This window comes from Sturnira hondurensis, unplaced genomic scaffold, assembly GCF_014824575.4.
Source record: "Sturnira hondurensis isolate 20B ecotype Veracruz unplaced genomic scaffold, ASM1482457v3 Scaffold0021143, whole genome shotgun sequence".
Classification (NCBI taxonomy): Eukaryota; Metazoa; Chordata; class Mammalia; order Chiroptera; family Phyllostomidae; genus Sturnira; species Sturnira hondurensis.
The window spans coordinates 31,654,880-31,672,274 of record NW_028093774.1 but is presented as its reverse complement, the minus strand read 5'-3'; positions in this window follow the sequence as shown (position 1 = coordinate 31,672,274).

The following is a 17,395-nucleotide window of genomic DNA, read 5'->3' as shown; positions in this document are numbered from 1 at the left end:
TGTACAGTGGGGATAATAATACACAACTCATGGGGCCTGAGAAAGTTAAATGAAAGAAAGCATACAAATCATTTAATATAGTATCTGGCATGTATTAGTTTTCAGTAGAAGATATGGTTTTCTTTTTCTTCCTTCCCTTCAAACCTCTATATCCTCCCAGTTACTAGACAACTAAAGGCGACACACAGGACATCACTGTCAAGCAACAAGTCAAAAACAGTCCTCCCTCTCACCCTCTTCCCTAATTAGTGCCACTGTCATTCATCCAGTTGTCCGCCGTCCCTGGAATGCTGCCTTCAGTTGTCCACTGACGTGCAGCTCTCCCACTGACTTCCACCGTGCCTGGAAGGCTCCCTCGAAGCCTTCAGCGCTCAGTTCAGACGTCGCCTCTCCTGGGAGGAGCCTGGCTTTTTCTGCTCCTTGCAGACTGAGTTAAGTTAACTTTTGAAAAAAGTTGTCAAGTTAAGATTAGTGAGTTTTGATCAAGTCTGATCCCGTGTTCCGAAGCACCTCACATACGTGTTTGCTAGGGAACTGGTTGCACTGAGTTATTGTCACTCGATTCTCTTCCCCACTGGGCTGTGAGCATTTTTACAGCAGAGATTGTGTCTTTTCAAAGTTTTACCCCCAAATTCTAGCATTGTACCTGCCACATGAAAATGCTGAAAACCATTTCTGGAATAAATGAATAAATGGATGCAGAGATGACTGTGTTTTTGGACTTTCTGAAATGCTAATCCCACCCCTTTCCTCTATAGAGCAATAGAGCTAGCAGGCAGGTGGAGAACGCCATGTGGCCCTGAAGTCGGGATGAGGCTTCCCCAAGGTTGAGATTTCTAGACCCTCAAAGTCAGACAAGACTTGCTGAACAGCAACTTTTCCACAGGGGAAATAGCCACCAGCCTCACACCTGTCAAGCACAAAGTAGAGTCAGGCCTGCCTCTAGAAGCCTGCCCTTGGGCCTTGACCCATGCGAGCCTACCCACAGAACCAGGGGCAGAGGAAAATGGATGCTATTTGCAGGCAAGGCAGTTCTAAAGATGAGAACGCACACACGAATGTAAGCTGTATCCTGCACAGGGTGCCAGCTGAGGGGCAGGTGGGAGCGGAAGCCCAGCCCACACTCCACTAGCCAAGCCAGCTGGCTTGAGTCTGTGTTATATAAAAATACTGTCTTCTAATGAAGCCCTGTGGTCAGAGGGCTGTGTCCACTGGGAGGGAAACCTTTGTCTCATTTGTACAAATGCTCCATTTGTACAAATATTAAACATGCTTTCCTCAAAACTCACTCATCAGATGGGTCTTCCTTCCTCCCTTGGAAAAGAATAAAACAGATGGAAGTAAGGACAGAAGCTCCCTTCCCAACCCTTCCAAAAGGCTAGATGTTTTGTTTTCATGAGTTGGCGAAGAAAGGAATACTTTTCCCTAAGAAAAATACATGGGGAGAAGAGATTTACTGTTAATTGAACACCTATTAGGTGCCAGGTACTGAAGCACATGATTTGGATAAACCATTTCATATCATTCAAGCAAGGCTGTAAAAATCACTATCTTCAGACGAGTATCTATAAATTTATAAGAGCTGGAAGACCACACATCCAAAAGTGATGACACTTGGACCCAAAGCCCATCATCCTAACCACCACCTCCAGGATACTCTGTACTCGGCCAACAGAACGTCCTCCTAGCAGTGACCTATTCTTCAGAATGCCTAGGTGCTCAGGAACATGAAGTTGGCCGGTGCAGACACAAACTCTTATGCCAATGTTCTGAACTGAGAGATGCCATCCAGGCAGCACCAAGGTTTCAATAAGGAGCATTCCAAAAGTTCGTTCCAAGCCTAGAACTCAGCAAATATTTTTCAAGTTCTAAAAAGAGGTTGGATTCATGGGTTAGCTCACAAAATTGTTTTTAGTGTAGTTTGGAACCTACAGTCCTGATAGATATAGAGCTTCTCTGAACATCAATCCCAACAGGGCACTATCATGAGCTGGTTAACAACCACGATGGACTGACTGTGTATACAAATGACTTATAAGACAAGCAACATAAAACAAAGCATCTATGTAAAAAGTCCTACAACTACAATTTTGAAAATTTCTCTTGCAGGGTTTCTCAGCCCCATTACTATTAACATTTTGGGCCAAGTGATTCATTGCTGCAGGGGCCTATTTTGTGCTTTGTAGCATATTTAGCAGCATCTCTAGCCTCACTCCACAAGATGCTAGTAACAACATTCCACCACCAGTTTTTTATTTACAGGAAAGTTTGGAAGGCGGTGGCGCAAATCCCTCTGCTGAAACTTTGAGATGCAATGGTCTCTGAACAATGGCTCATGACCATTTCAGACCTTTCAGCTCTCAAAGCCCAGAAACCCAAACCCAGGTTCTCGTGGATAAACTACTAACATGCGAAACACACAACATTTTTGAAAAGTAAAACACATGTTCTGAGGGTTGTGAAGAATAATTTTTAATACCTTAAAAATCTAGGTATTTTTAATACTTATAAAGATTTAACACCATTTTCTTAAATAAGGGATAACTAAAAACTGCATTCCAATCTCAAATAAAATATACTGTTCCCCAGAACAGTCTAAGATATTTTAGGTGAATTATGATACTCTTGTTTTCAGATGGTGATTTGACATCAACAATGGGCCTTTTCTTTGGCTGTAAACAGAAAAATGTGGGTGTGGACATAATGAAGCAATTGTATGGCTGGAAATAGTGACTAACTCACACCCCTCACTGAGAGAGGGTCATGCTACCTTCACAGCACAGGCCAAGAAAATTCCCATGATGCTGAGCCACATAGAAGAGTTTCAGATTCTACAAAGGACTTTGAGTTCCCTACTTTTTTTTCCCCATCCCACTATTCTCTGTTTTCAAATGAACAAAATGTGAATTTTCCATCATGGGTCATCAAGCAAATGCCCAACTGCCCTCTGGGGGCGTTCAACCTCTCTTTTATATAAAAACTAAAATTCTTATCTGATCAACTTCAAAATGTCCACTGAGCCCTGGCTGGTATAGCTCAGTGGATTGAGCGTGGGCCTGTGAACCACACGATCGCGGTTTGATTCCCAGTCAGGGCCCATGCCTGGGTTGCAGGCCAGTTCCCAGCAGGGGACTCGCGAGAGGCAACCATACATTGATATTTCTCTCCTTCTCTCCTTCCCTTCCCCTCTAAAGATAAATAAATAAAAGCGTTTAAAAAAATATCCACTGAAAGATGAACATAGAGGTAGCAAGCTGCTGTCGCTCTCTAAATGTTCCACAAAGCAGACAGCCTCCTGAATCTTCTGCAGGCATTTTCTGATATTCTCACCTGGAAGCTGAATTTTAGGAGCTAGCTGGTACTGTTAAACGGACCTCTCTTCTCACCTGGAAGCTGAATTTTAGGAGCCAGCTGGTACTGTTAAACGGACCTCTCTTCTCAACACATCCCCAAATACCAAAGCTTTCAAAGAGAGGTGAAAACATCCACCTCCTGGTGGTCTGTGCTGCAGTCCATTTAACTGCAGAATGGAGCAGTTAAAACGTGGGATTCTGGAGCCACATCTGGACCTGCATGCAGAATCTCAGTTCTGCCACTTACTAGCTGGTGACCTCGGGCCCCTCATACCATCTGCTGTGTGCCTGTTTCCTCACCTATCCAGCAGAGATAATACAAGTGCCTACTTCTTAAAGTTGTTATGAGGAATAAGTTATTTAATATTTGTAAAGTACAGAGAATGGTGTCTCACATCTAGCAAGTGCCATAAAATATTTGTTAGATAACATTATAAAATAAATAAAGCAACAGGAGGCTTTTGCCTCATTATTGCAATTCAAGAAATGCCCAAAGGGAAAATTAGTGAATGGGCTTTCTGTCTTTCCTACCTACCCTTCCTGTGTTCAGTCCCTTCTTTCCTTTTCTCTTTCTGTTTATCTTGACCTCTCTTTCCAGGGTTCTGCCAGGGCATTAGCAGATCACAGCTGGTGATGTTTAGGGTGCCATTCTAAGCTTCCTTCTCCAAGGGGACTTTGAATTCTCCCTGGAGAGTATGAAAGGCTGAAAAGTCACCAGCACTTTCAAAAAAATGAACCCCCGGTGCTATCACATCATTAAGGAGCTGTGTTTTCAGGTGGGGGCATCCTTGCAAGCCTTGTTTGCACACTGTTGAGGCTAGCCCTGGGGAGAATGGTAATGTGAATTCATGTCTTTGAGCTGAAAAATTAAACTTAAAAAATAAAGAGCCTGAATTTCTGTATTTTAGCATATGGCAACTGTGGCACTATCTTGAAATGAGTCATTCTAAGCCCAACTTAGAAGCAGACATAATTTCCAGATGTCAAAAAAAATTTGTTTTTCACTAAAAAAAGCAAGCAAGATGGAGTGTGGTGTTTAATACTGTTTATTTTACTAGCTGTTAATGTTTACTCACCTCTGATTTTTCTAAGATTATCCCCTTGAATGCTGCGGCCTAAATGCATTTAAATTGCCTTTGAATATCCTAAGCAATCCTTACTACCATGGAAACAGAACCGAGGATACACAAGATGACTCCTCTAGGGCGTAATTTGGTGCTTTAGATACTTCTGATTGGTTGCTCCCTGCTCTATCACCCCTTCTCTAAAATGCAATCAAGTCGGCTGGATTTGTTTTTATTATCTATGGGAGCACGCAATTCACCAAGTGGTGGAAAATGCCACTCATCCATCAAAGCCCTCCACAGACATTCGCAATCATGGGCAGCATTAACAAGGGCAAAGTTCTGTGTGTCAGAAAGCATGGGCAGATTGATCCAGAAGGATTTAGGCATTTGCCCAAAGGTCTATGAGGTAACCTGCACCTTTTTCACTGTTATTGGTGGAGGAGAAAAGAGCGTGGCCCGGTGCCCCAAAGAATGTTACCCTGGTGCCCTGGCTCTGAGAATATGACTTGGCAGTTGTACAATTCTGTGTAAAGGTCATGTGAGATACTAACAGTAAGGGACAAAATTAAGAAATATCCAATTTCTGACTCTGTTGCTAAAGTATTTACAACCTTAATAAAATAACTTAGCTATCCCCCACCCCCTACCTAAAAATGGCCATTTATAAAATGTAGAATTAGGTTTGGGTCTCATTTGAGGTCCATGTTTATAAACTAATGATCTTTTGGATAAAGATTAGACATAAAGAACAAATATTATTTCCCTTGCCTCTTTCATCAATCACTCCTTATTGAAGATAGGAGAAAATGTCAAGGTCAAGTCTATCTTTTTTTTTTCAAAATATACCACCTGAGACATGAATATCTTTAGCCACTTAAAGGCATAATGTTTTTATGCTTCCTAAAATAACTGAGTTCATGAGATGTGGGAAGACATCAAACAAATATCTGAAATCTTGGATTCGTTTTTTTTCTTCTTTTAGAGTTACTTAGAATTCTTTGGGTATATGTCAATAGACTAGCTGCTTCTTAGAATAAACGATATTGTGGCAATGAAAGGGCACAAAGGCCAGGTAAAGCTGAGCCTACTTGACCTTCACTTTGCATAGAAATGATTGTGACATTTAGATGTTGAAAGGTGAAAAATCAACAACTAAAGTTAATTCCTATGGTATGTAAATATTCCTATACATCTGTGAGAAATACATTGATAAATATATTAATAAATATATTCTAGATATCTCTAATAGAAATATTTATAAGATTTCTAATAGATGAAGAAGGTGGACTGATGGTTCATCTGAGTGGGTGTAAAATCAGCACACAGAAACTTGGAAGGAAATTTAATTAGTCATCAGACAAATGAAGAATTATCTTCTTCTTATTAGCAAAAACAACTTAGTTATCCAATGCTGGCAGTTAGCAAGGTGAGGCAGACATATATCATGTCGGTAGCCACCATCATCTTTTGAACAACCTTCTTATATTTGAGGAAGTTGTCAAATTATAAGTCCTGATGCTTAAGGAAAATACACAACTCATTTTCCCATGCTTCTTTGCAACAGGAACGTAGACAGGTCACCTACAACTATATCCAGTTAAGCATTTGTTATACAAGAGGGAAACCGGAGGAAGCAAATGATGCACAGAATTCTTTTTCTGATGGAGATGGCAGCAGAAATTGGGGGGTCAGCAAACTTTCTCGCATCAGCCAGTGCCCAGACGCAGCAGGTGAGCTGCAGCGGCGTCTCCTGATGACAGCAACACTGTCTTTTCTGGAGCAACCCCATAGTGTGGTGTGGACATCCTTTGTGGCGGTGGAGCCTCCAAGACGCACCCCTTGGACCTCTGGAAGGACCAATACATTTCTTAGTCTGTAACTAAGGACACTGATGCGTATAGTATGTACATTCATTCATCCCTGGGACAACTATAAATTGGAACACCACTTTTGTAGCATGTGTTAGTATTTTATATCAAGGTTCAGAAAACATTCCTGTCTGACTCATTAACCCTCTTCCAAGAAGTTATGCTAAGGAAATAGTCCACCGGCAGAAAAATGGACATATGAATGAGCATCACTTAAAATTTCAAAGGATTGGACACACGTTGAAGGCTCACCAACAGGGGAAGGAGCAAGTCAGTTACACGCCCTTGGCAGTCAGTGGCCTGCCAGCATTCCCACACAGTGGCGGGGGAGAGGGGAATACATGATTGTGTTGCAGGGCGGCCAGGGGTCTTACAGCTGAATTTAAACAGAGTAAATGTTCTTTTTCCCTACACTGAATATTTGGGGTTGCTTGTGGTAAGTGAAGAATGGGATTGAAGGGCATGAAACCTGCCCCCTGAATTATCACCCCCTGAACTACCACTATTGGCAAAATATTACACAGTGTTCGATAATTATTAGTAATCTTATGTAGCAGGTAAGAAAATAATGTTCAGAGGACTTCCGCCAAGATGGAGGCATAGGTGGAAACACTGTGCCTTCTCCCACAACCAAGTTTGGATACAACAAAAGTTTTGGTGAACTACCACACATCCAGAAGCCAGAAAACCGAATTATACGGAAGTCCGACAGCTACGAACCGTTCAACGAGGACGGTAAGAGGCAGAACCAGCAGCAGAGCTGGGTCAGCCAGGGCAGATCTAGGAGCGCAGGCAGCCCGGACCTAGTCGGGGTGCGGAACAGACTGACCAAGGTCGCACACTCTCGCACAGTGAGACAGACCACACAGGCCCCAGGGGGCAAACCCAGTGGTGGAGGGCTGACAGTGGTGGCACACCCGCGTGCCGAGGAGCGGGGCGCGTGGCCCTGGTGACGGTGGTGGCTGCGGTGCTGGTGGGGGTCGCAGCGGCGGCGGCGGCTGCGGCGGCGACTGCGGCGGCGACTGCGGCTGCGGGCGCTGGAGAGAAGCCATTGTCCCTCTTTGACCCCGCCCCCACATACAACGTCACAACCCAGCGACTTAGTTGCCCTGTTCTAGTGAACACTTTAGGGCTCTGATCCTGCTATGGAACAGGCACGAACAGCCCAAAAGATGGCGCAAGAAGAACTCAAAGTCCCAGAGCCAATAACTCTAAGCGACCGAGAAATTGCCAGCCTCTCAGAAGCACAATTCAAGACACTATTTATCAGGATGCTCACAGAACTGGTAGATTATAGTCACAAATTAGAGGAATATAGTCACAAATTAGAGGAACATATGAAGGCTAAACTAATTGAAATGAAGGGAGATGCACAGGAAACCAATAGTGATGGAAAGGAAACTGGGACTCAAATCAATGGAATGGACCAGAAGGAAGAACAAAACATCCCACCAGAAAGGAATGAAGAAATGAGAATTCAAAAAAATGAGGAGAGGCTTAGGAACCTCCAGGACATCTTTAAACGTTCCAACATCCGGATTATAGGGGTACCAGAAGGGGGAAAGAAACAGCCACGAGTGGAAAACGTATTTGAACAAATAATAAAGGAGAACTTCCCCAGTCTGGCAAAGGAAATAGACTTCCAGGAAATCCAGGAAGCTCAGAGAGTGCCAAAGAAGTTGGACCCAAGAAGGAACACACCAAGGCACATCATCATTACATTAGCCAAGACTAAAATGAAGGAGAGAATCCTAGAAGCAGCAAGGGATAAGGGGACAGTCACCTACAAAGGAGTACCCATCAGACTGTCAGCGGATTTCTCAAAAGAGACCTTACAGGCAAGAAGGGGCTGGAAAGAAGTATTCCAAGTCATGAAATCCAAAGACCTACAGCCAAGATTGCTTTATCCAGCAAAACTTTCATTTAGAATGGAAGGACAGATAAAGTGCTTCTCAGATAAGGTCAAGTTCAAGGAGTTCATCATCACCAAGCCCTTATTATATGAAATGTTAAAGGGACTTATATAAGAAAGAGATGATGAAAAATATGAACAGTGAAAGGACAGCAAACTCACAGTTATTAACAACCACACCTAAAACAAAAGCAAACCAAGAGGACAGCTAGATCAGGAGTGGAACCATAGAAATGAAGAACACATGGAGGGTTAGAAACAGGGGGGTGGGAGGAGGAGAAGGGGGGAGAAGGCACAGAAAATAGCATAGATGGTAGGTAGAAAATAGATAGGGGGGAGGGTGAGAATAGTGGGGGAAATATAGAACCTAAAGAACTTGAGACATGTGGTTATAAACTAAGGGGGGGAGAAGGGTGGGGGAGGGAGTGTGCGGGTGGAGGGGAAAGAAGGGGGGGAGTAGAACAACTGTAATGGTATAATCAATAAAATATATTAAAAAAAAGAAAATAATGTTCATAATATCTTAAGGGAATTGAGCAAAACACAAGATTATGTCTACGTTGTGACTACAGTTATGTGAAATACTGAAATAATAAATTGAGCCAAGTCTGTAAGAAGCCCAAAAGAACAATACGATTTGTTGCATAAAGGATCGTCCATAAAGATTCAGTTCCTGTTTTCTAATGTCATTGAGTGCAACAAATACATTTATGCTTTACAAAGTTATTCTAAGCATTCAAAGACCTAACATGAGCTCTAAGTAACTGGGCTGTTTTTGGTGTTCAAGGACCCACAGGCACAAAGAAGAAAGGCCTCACTCTAGGAAACCACCATAGGCCATTCCACCGGAACTCTAAGAGCATGCCTACCCACACGGAGTGACAGGGACTGCTGGCGAGAGAGGAAGTGGACAAACCTCTTTGACATAATCTAACAAGGCTGGAGATATCTACACACTATGACTCAGCAAGTCCTCTCCTAGATATTCACCCTGGACAAACTATTGACACATCTGAGCCAGAAAATATGTACAAGAATGTTTATAGTAACATAGTAGTACTATTCCTATCCACCTAAGACTGGAAACAACTTAAGTGATCAACAACAGTGGAATGGATAAAAAATTGGATAAATAAATGTTATAATCACCTAATATTATATAACAATGAGTGGATGCAAACTAAATTTAGGCTCAATAAAATGAATGACGCTCATAAACATAATTGTTAATAAAAGAAGCAAGATCCATAACTCCATTCATTATAAGTTTAAAAGCAGGCAAAATTAAACTACACTATTTTGGGATTTGCACAAAATTGGTAAAGCTACAAAGTAAAATAAAGAAATGATTAATTTAAATGTCAAGATAGCAGTTCCCTCCACAGGGAGAAGGGAAGAAGGAGATGAACTTGGAAAAGGCCACACTGGGACTTCTGGGCTGGCAATGTTCTTTCTTGCTTCAGCGGTTTTGCAGATTTTTCACTTTATAATTTTGTGTTAAACAGTGGTACATTTGTGTTTGATGCTTCTTTTATTGTGGTGTTATAGTTTATATTTTGCAAAAAGAAAAAGGAGACTCTAATGAAAAGATCTGTGTATGAGGGATGAGGAGGTGGAGAAATCACATCTTCCAGAAACAGAAACCACCTTCAGGTCATTGAAGGGGAGCTGAAGGGTAGAGAAGTTAGTTGAGACCTTGATGGATGAACAGAGCCACCTGCAGGATTGGGTTATCCTGGAGCACGGTTCAGAAGCACTACTTAATGAATAAATGGGCTCTTTTGAATTCCTCAGAGCAAGGTAATAGATACACCATCAGGAATTATGCCTTTGAAAGGCTCCAAGCAGTAGAAATGAGAGCTCCCCACATATCCTTGGAGGCTGGTGCACCAGGAAAAAGAGTCCTCTTTTTAGTTCACGCCAGAACCTTCTCCTGCCAACCAAGAAGTCAAGGCTGCAGCTCCTGGATCCAAATTAGGGTTGTCCATCATGAAAAGTCATGAACACAGGCATGTTTATTAACTGGCCAGTCCCCATGGGGTTTGGTGGCCCATGAATGTGCTCTGAGATGAAGAAGAAAGCATTCCAGGAACTATCGGCCAGGAGGCAGGACTCCAGCAATTTAAAAGGGAACCTAGAATGCCAGTAGTGAGGAGTAGAGAGTTGTCCCTGCATTTTGCCGTGACCAATGAGGCCACCTGAGCTAGTTCCCTGGTTATAAACTGCTGCCCAGGAAGATTTCACTTAAGCCTATTGAGCATTCCTCACATCCACTTGGAACATAAAATACTGAGGAACTTGTTCAGCTGACTGGTCAGCATGAATGGTTTCCCCTATGCCAAGCATTCTACCATGAGCCAGAAGTTTGTATCATTACCTGTGCCTTTGAAAATTATCATTTAAAGCTCGAGACCTGAGCATTCTCACTGCCTAGAGTTTAGTTTCGTGTTCCTGGCACACTACTGAACTTGGGAAGAAGCAATGTAATGCTGAGCTTGACTTTCTGTTTTCTGGGCTATTTACAGCTCTGTAGGAGTAGAGGTGAACTTACAGATTCTCATCTGACAGAAATGCAAATAATTTATTTCTGTTTGGTGCAACAGATAACCCAAAGGTTGGAGTATGGGCCTTTGGACATCTACTAACTTTGTGCATAACCCAGCCATCTTACACTGTCAAGAATACCTAATTTCTCAAATGCTCCTTGTACAAATTTTTAAATCAAGTGGACATCCATAGGCCAAAAAAAAAAAAAAAAAGAAATAGAGTTTTGCTTGATGAAATACCAGGTGAACAGGTATTTCATCAATAGACAAACTGCCAACTCTGACTGAGAAAATATTTGCATACTACATATGCAACAAAGGACTGGTAGCTATAATATATAAAAAATAAAAATTCAACACTGGAAAAACCCAAATAATTTAAAATGAGTCAGAGTCATAAATAGATATTTCAATGAAGATGGTAAATAAGTGCATGAAAAGATGTTCACCATCATTAGCTATCAGGTAAATCAGATTTAAACCACAGTGAGATATCACTGCACACCTATCAGAATGCTGAAATAAAAATTAGTGACAACGCTAAACACTGGCAAGCAATGGAGAGAAACTGAAGCACTCGTGCATTGCTGGTGAGACTGTAAAGTAGTGCAGCTACTATGGAAACAGTTTGGTAGCTTCTCTGAAAATGAAACAGAAATACCATAAAATGTAGTGATTGCACTCTCGGGCATTTATCCCAGAGAAATGAGTACTTATGTCCAAATGAAAACCTATACACAAATGTTCATGGCAACTTTATTCCTAATAGCCCCAAACTGGAAATAACCCAGAGGTCCTTCAACAGCTGAATGGTTCGACACACTGTGTGTGATACAGCCATACCCTGAGATACTGCTGAGGAGAGAGAGAGGAGAGAGAGGAACTATTGACCCATGCAACAGCTTGGATTACTCTACAGGGAATTATGCTGCATTTTTAAAAAGCCAGTCCTACTGTATTATTCTATTTCTTTTAAATATTAACATTTACATTCCGATCTTTAATACATTTTAACATTTTGAACATTTAATGTTCTATTTATTTAACACTCCAATTTTTAAATTATATAACAAATTTAAAGAATTTTTTTATTTTTTAGAGGGGCAAGGAGGGAGAAACAGAAAGAGAAACATCAATGTGTGGTTGCCTCTCACATACCCCCTTCTGGGGACCTGGCCCACAATCCAGGCATGTGCCCTGACTGGGAATCAAACCAGCAAGCAACCTTTGCTTTGCAGGCTGGCACTCAATCCACTGAGCCACACCAGCCAGGGCCATTTAACAAATTTAAACATTTATTTAACCTATTTAATATAAAATTTTAGGAATAGAGAACAGATTAGTGGCTTCCAGGGCTAAGGATTAGGAGGGAGGTAGGAGGAAAAGCAGGTAGGTGTGGGTATGAGAGAGAACAGGAGGGGTGCTTCTATGGCAAAGGAACTGTTCTGTATCTTGCCTGTGACGGTGAATACACAAAACCTACAGATGTGATAAAATGGCATAGAGCTAAACACACACACAGATGAGTGCAATAAGATAAGAAACTGTACAAGATGAACTAATTGTATCAATGTTAATATCCCTGTTGTGATATTTACTACAGTTTTGCAAGAGGTTACCATTGAGGGGCAAAGGGTCAGGAGTGCCTGGGATCTCTGTACTGTTTCTTACAAATTGCATGTGGGTGCACAATTATTTCGATCAACATTTCAACTAAAATAATACATGCTCTCTGTAGAAAGTTAAAATTTTAAATGAGAAAAAGAAAATAATCCTCAATTTTGTCCTCAGAAATAACTGTTAACAATTTAAAGTACATTTTTAGCCTTTTAAAAATTCGTATTAAAATGTTGGTATTGCTCTGTTGTATAAGCTCGTATTCTCATTTACTACACTGTGAGCAGTTTTCCGTATCACTATATAGTTTCTTCAGATGTCATTTCCAATGACTACATATTATCCCTTCATATGGAAAAAACACAATCTATTTACCCAATCCTGTGTTTTGTTCTCTTTTTCTCTGTTATGAAAAAATGTCCAATGTGTACTTCAGCAGATGAACTTTTGGCCACTATCCCTGATGACTTCTCTTAGATAAATTTTAAGAATCTTTATATATTAAAGCTCTTAACCCCATATGCAACTTTTTTCCAAATCTTTATTTTAATGTTTGTGTATTTAAATTAAGCTGCTTCTTTTTAGCTTCTTTTAACTTCAAGCTTATTAAGCCCTTTATCACCCTGATGACTGAATGTTATCTTTATTATCCATATTTATTTTTTATCTTTTTGTATTTTCAATTTTGTTTTTAAATTTAACTCTTTAATTCATCTAGATTATGGTGTAAATTATAAAACATTGATCTGACAACTTTCCTTAATTGTTCACCATTTGTTTCACTGCTATTTACTGGGCAGCTCAATTTCTCGAATTTTAAATGTCAATTTTGTAAGATACTAAATTCATGTTTATTTTAGAATTGTCTTCAAGAATTTCTATTCTCTTCCATTGTTGTTTACTGTTGCAATAGTCTTACTTTGTTTTAGTGATTGCACTGAATGATTGTATTTGCATATTGTAATGCCCAGAAATGCAAGCCTTTGTTATAGTTTTTTTAAGCTTTTCTAATTGATTATTCTCACCAATATATTTGACATATTGTTTGCTGATGAGCATCCAACTAAATGTACATGTAAATTATGGCCTATCCTTTCTTTTCTCCAACTGCAAATTATAATAGGGAATATCTATTAAGTACTTTGTGCCGGGCACTGTTCTAACTGATTTTATGTGCATCAACTCATTTAATGCTAGCAGTAACCCTATAATTATGGTGGGTACTTTCACTGTCTGTCTGTGCTTTACAGAAAAAGAAATGGAAACAGGAAGGGGTTAAGTAAACTTGCCCAAGGTCACATAGTTAACATGGAGCTGAGCTGACTTTTGCAGTAATACGCTCACTAAATCCAGGGAGTCTGGCTCCGAAGCTCGCTATCTTGCTATCTGTCAAACAGTATAGATGGGGTTAAAGTATCTTGATATTTTTTTTGCCTTAAACAGGAAATACTGTTTAAGGAATGGAATAGGCCTTAATGGAATGGAATGGCCTTTAATGGAATAGGCCTTTGAGACACCGCAATGACAAAAAACCCTGTTCAAATCATCTTTGTGTACATATATACAATATATGTACATTCTTTGGCAACATATATTTTCCTTTTAGAGTGATGAGGGTTGGAATTTTCATTACATTATAAAATGGTGCTGAGAATGGTGAATCTCAATCAAGAAGAAAACAAGAGGCAGTGTATTATTACTAGAAGAACCCTGGACTGGGCAACCAGGAAACAAGGCTTCTAGTCCTTATATTGGTGATAACTGGCTTCCTCCCACCCAAAATATCTTCCTTATTAGTCTGTAACTCTGGCTAAAATTACACTATCACAGACTGTTTATTCCAGGTGAATTCTCTAAGATGTGACTGGCCTCAGTGACATAGTACTTGTCAGGGTATTGATCATCTATACCATGGTATGGTTTTGCTTCCTCCTAACTGAGAAAGCAGCCCTGCCACAATGGTAGTGTGGTTCCACGGGGCCATGGGAACAGAAGGCAATGTTTTTCTGGGGTCATGAGGGGAAGGTCGTGAGAGGAAGGTAGTCATCGTGGGAGACAACAATCCACAAAAGCAAGCAGTTGGACACTAGCCTCAGGTGACAGAAGATGGTGAGGAGGGAGAGTGTCCCGGGCAAGAGGAAGGGAGAGCCTCCTCTACGGGATGTTTTCCCAGGATTGCTGCTGAGTGCACATTCTAAAAGGAGGACTTCCTCTGGGGATCTGGGGGTCAGGGAGGGAGGGAGGGAGAGAATGTGAAAAGAGTCCACACCCTTGACATTCACCCAGAGGCTCTGAGGTTCATTGGAAAAGATGCGTGAGAAGCTATGGCTAAGGGCGTGCAAACATACACACACAGCACCATAAAAGGAGGCAGCTTTTCAGACTTTCTCAAAATCCTCAGGCCTGTGAATTTCTTCAACAAAGTTCTTAAAACATCCAACCTTTAGCGTCACTGCCACAGGGATGCTGACCTTGGATTCCAATACCAGAAGGGAAAAGGGTGTGGGGGGAGCTTCAACAGCATTACCTTTTATGTAAATTCTTACTAGCTCACACAAATACTTTCATTTCTTTGTGTTTGATGGAAGTTTAAATAGCTTTAGCGGTTCTGCTGATTTTTAAAGCAATGAATGTTTATTGTAAAAAAAAATCAACAATATAGAGAAAGAAGAAAGTGAGCTCCCCCCTTACCCTGCTGCGCTGTGGTGTGGTACGTCTCGTCCACGTTCTTTACAATGGCGTCACACTCTTCTACCATCAGCATTTTTACTTAACATAACATTAGGGACGCCTATTTCATCGACAAATGGAGCACTCCACCGTCTCTACTGATGGCTCCATAGTAATCAACTATATTTTCTGTACCACAATGTATTCAGCAAATCTAGTTGGTGGATATTTAGGTCATTACAATCCCTCTCTCTTATACATTATATTTGTAGTAATTACTCCCAAAGCATTAATTTCCTAAGAAAAGAACTGTGGAGCCAAACGACCCATACTCGTACATTAAATTTTACTAGACATTTTCAGCCCTCCACTGCTCATCTGTATCCTTTGTCATGTCTTTTAACAGTGTTCAGCTTTTTTTCAGAAATCATTTTAAACTTGTCCTATTGTTCCTTGTTCCATTTCACAATTGGTAGGACATTGGTTAGGTGAACAGGAAACTCACAGATTCTCAAATTTAGGACATCTTTTATTCTTTAGATTTTAAAGAGATCTTTCTAGAAGTGCCAGCCATCAAGCCGCTGGCAAATGAAAAGTCTACTTGAAAAGAGTGAGGCTCTGTGTTCTCACCATTCACTGTCATATAATTAAATCTTCTCATGAGCGTTGTGGTGGAAATGAGTTAGGGAGAAAATTGCACTTTTTAGGCTTGGTTTTCTTGAACTGCGTAAGAGATCTGGAAAAGGAGCCACTGAGACCAATGACTGCCCCTTTCCCTTTGTGCTGAACACTGTGTAAAAAGATCAAAGTCGTGGGTGTAATCTCTTCCTGGGCCACTTAGCAGTATTTCCTTCCTGTGCCTATTACACCATTAAACTGACCGTCTTAACAAATGCGAGTCGGAGGTGACTAGAAGCCTAAGCACGACCACATGGATGGCACTAGGTCAGATCTACTGGTTCGCACTCGAAAAGTAGCAGCAGAACATCTGAGCAAATTAGAAAGCATTATACTTCATTCGTGCACTGCAAGCTGAGCTGGACTGGACTGAGAATCAGGCTATGTGCCTATTGTTAAGATTAATGACAAAAAGAAAAAAATAGGAAATGTACAGAGTCAAGGGAGGACAGTCTTCAAAATCTCTCGGGTTAAGCCCGTCCGTCGTCACCCATGACAGTGCCAGGGTGTAGCTGGCACTGAAAAGAGAAAAAATACAGTTGATAGGAACCCCCCAAAATATGTGCCTAACATCAACTGAATCTTCTCTCCTCTCCAACAGACTTTGTAAATCTGTGTGTCTTTGTTCTCTTGCTTCCTTCTCTTTCTCTGTCTCCTTTTTGCTCCCTCCCCTTCTTTCCTTCATTCTTTCTGTCCTGGGTGCCGAAAACCCAGTGGAAAATAAGACCTCTGTCACTTCTTTCTCTGAATGCCTTCTCCCTTGCCTGCAACCGATCTCAGGTTTTCCCCATTCAAACGGATTTCTTCTTCAACTGTGTTCTCCTTTTTTTTTTTTTGAAGACTCTAAATGCAACAACATCTTAGTGCCTATACCTCAGCGACTAAGTGTTGTCATAAATATAACAAAAGCAATCCAGATTGGTATTGCAGCAAAATCTCAATTACAGATTTCAGCAAGCGGTCTACATGGCCCAGCAATCTTACTTTTGTTCTCTAGAAAGCTTGGGTCTCCATTCTCTGCAACTATTATTGACTATTTCTCTGATTCCCTCTCCCTCTTCACTCCCAGAAGAACACCTACTGCAGACATTGTAGGTTCTGTCCATGTTTACAGAATCCTAATTTTGTATCCGTGAGATGGCACCACAGTTGGGCTAAGCTGACAGTTTTTAACCTGTGTTATGTGCATCTTCAGGGAAACCCAAAGACTTCCCAAGGAAATATGAACACAGATTCTCAACTACCTTTACTAAATTTTTCTGAACTGATCCACCTCAAAATGCCTGACTGGTCCTCTGTTTTCACCTCGCAATTACCTGTCTTTGGCTTTATGGAAGAAATTAATACATTTCACCTTTCATAAATCTTACTGTGGGGTGTTTTACACTGATGTAAGCTATAATATTCTAAATCAAGAGATGCTTCAAAATATTGATATCAGAGAAGCTTTTTTAACGAAGACACCATAAACTCCTGATAAGAATTCTTGCCTTCATAACATAGTTCCATTAAGAGTTAAATATAGTCCCCTGGCTGGTGTAGCTCAGTGGATTGAGCACGGGCCTGCGAACCACATGATCGTGGTTCTATTCCCAGTCAGGGCGCATGCCTGGGTTTCAGGCCTGTTCCCAGCTGGGGACTCACAAGAGGCAACCATATGTTGATGCTTCTCTCCTTCTCTCCT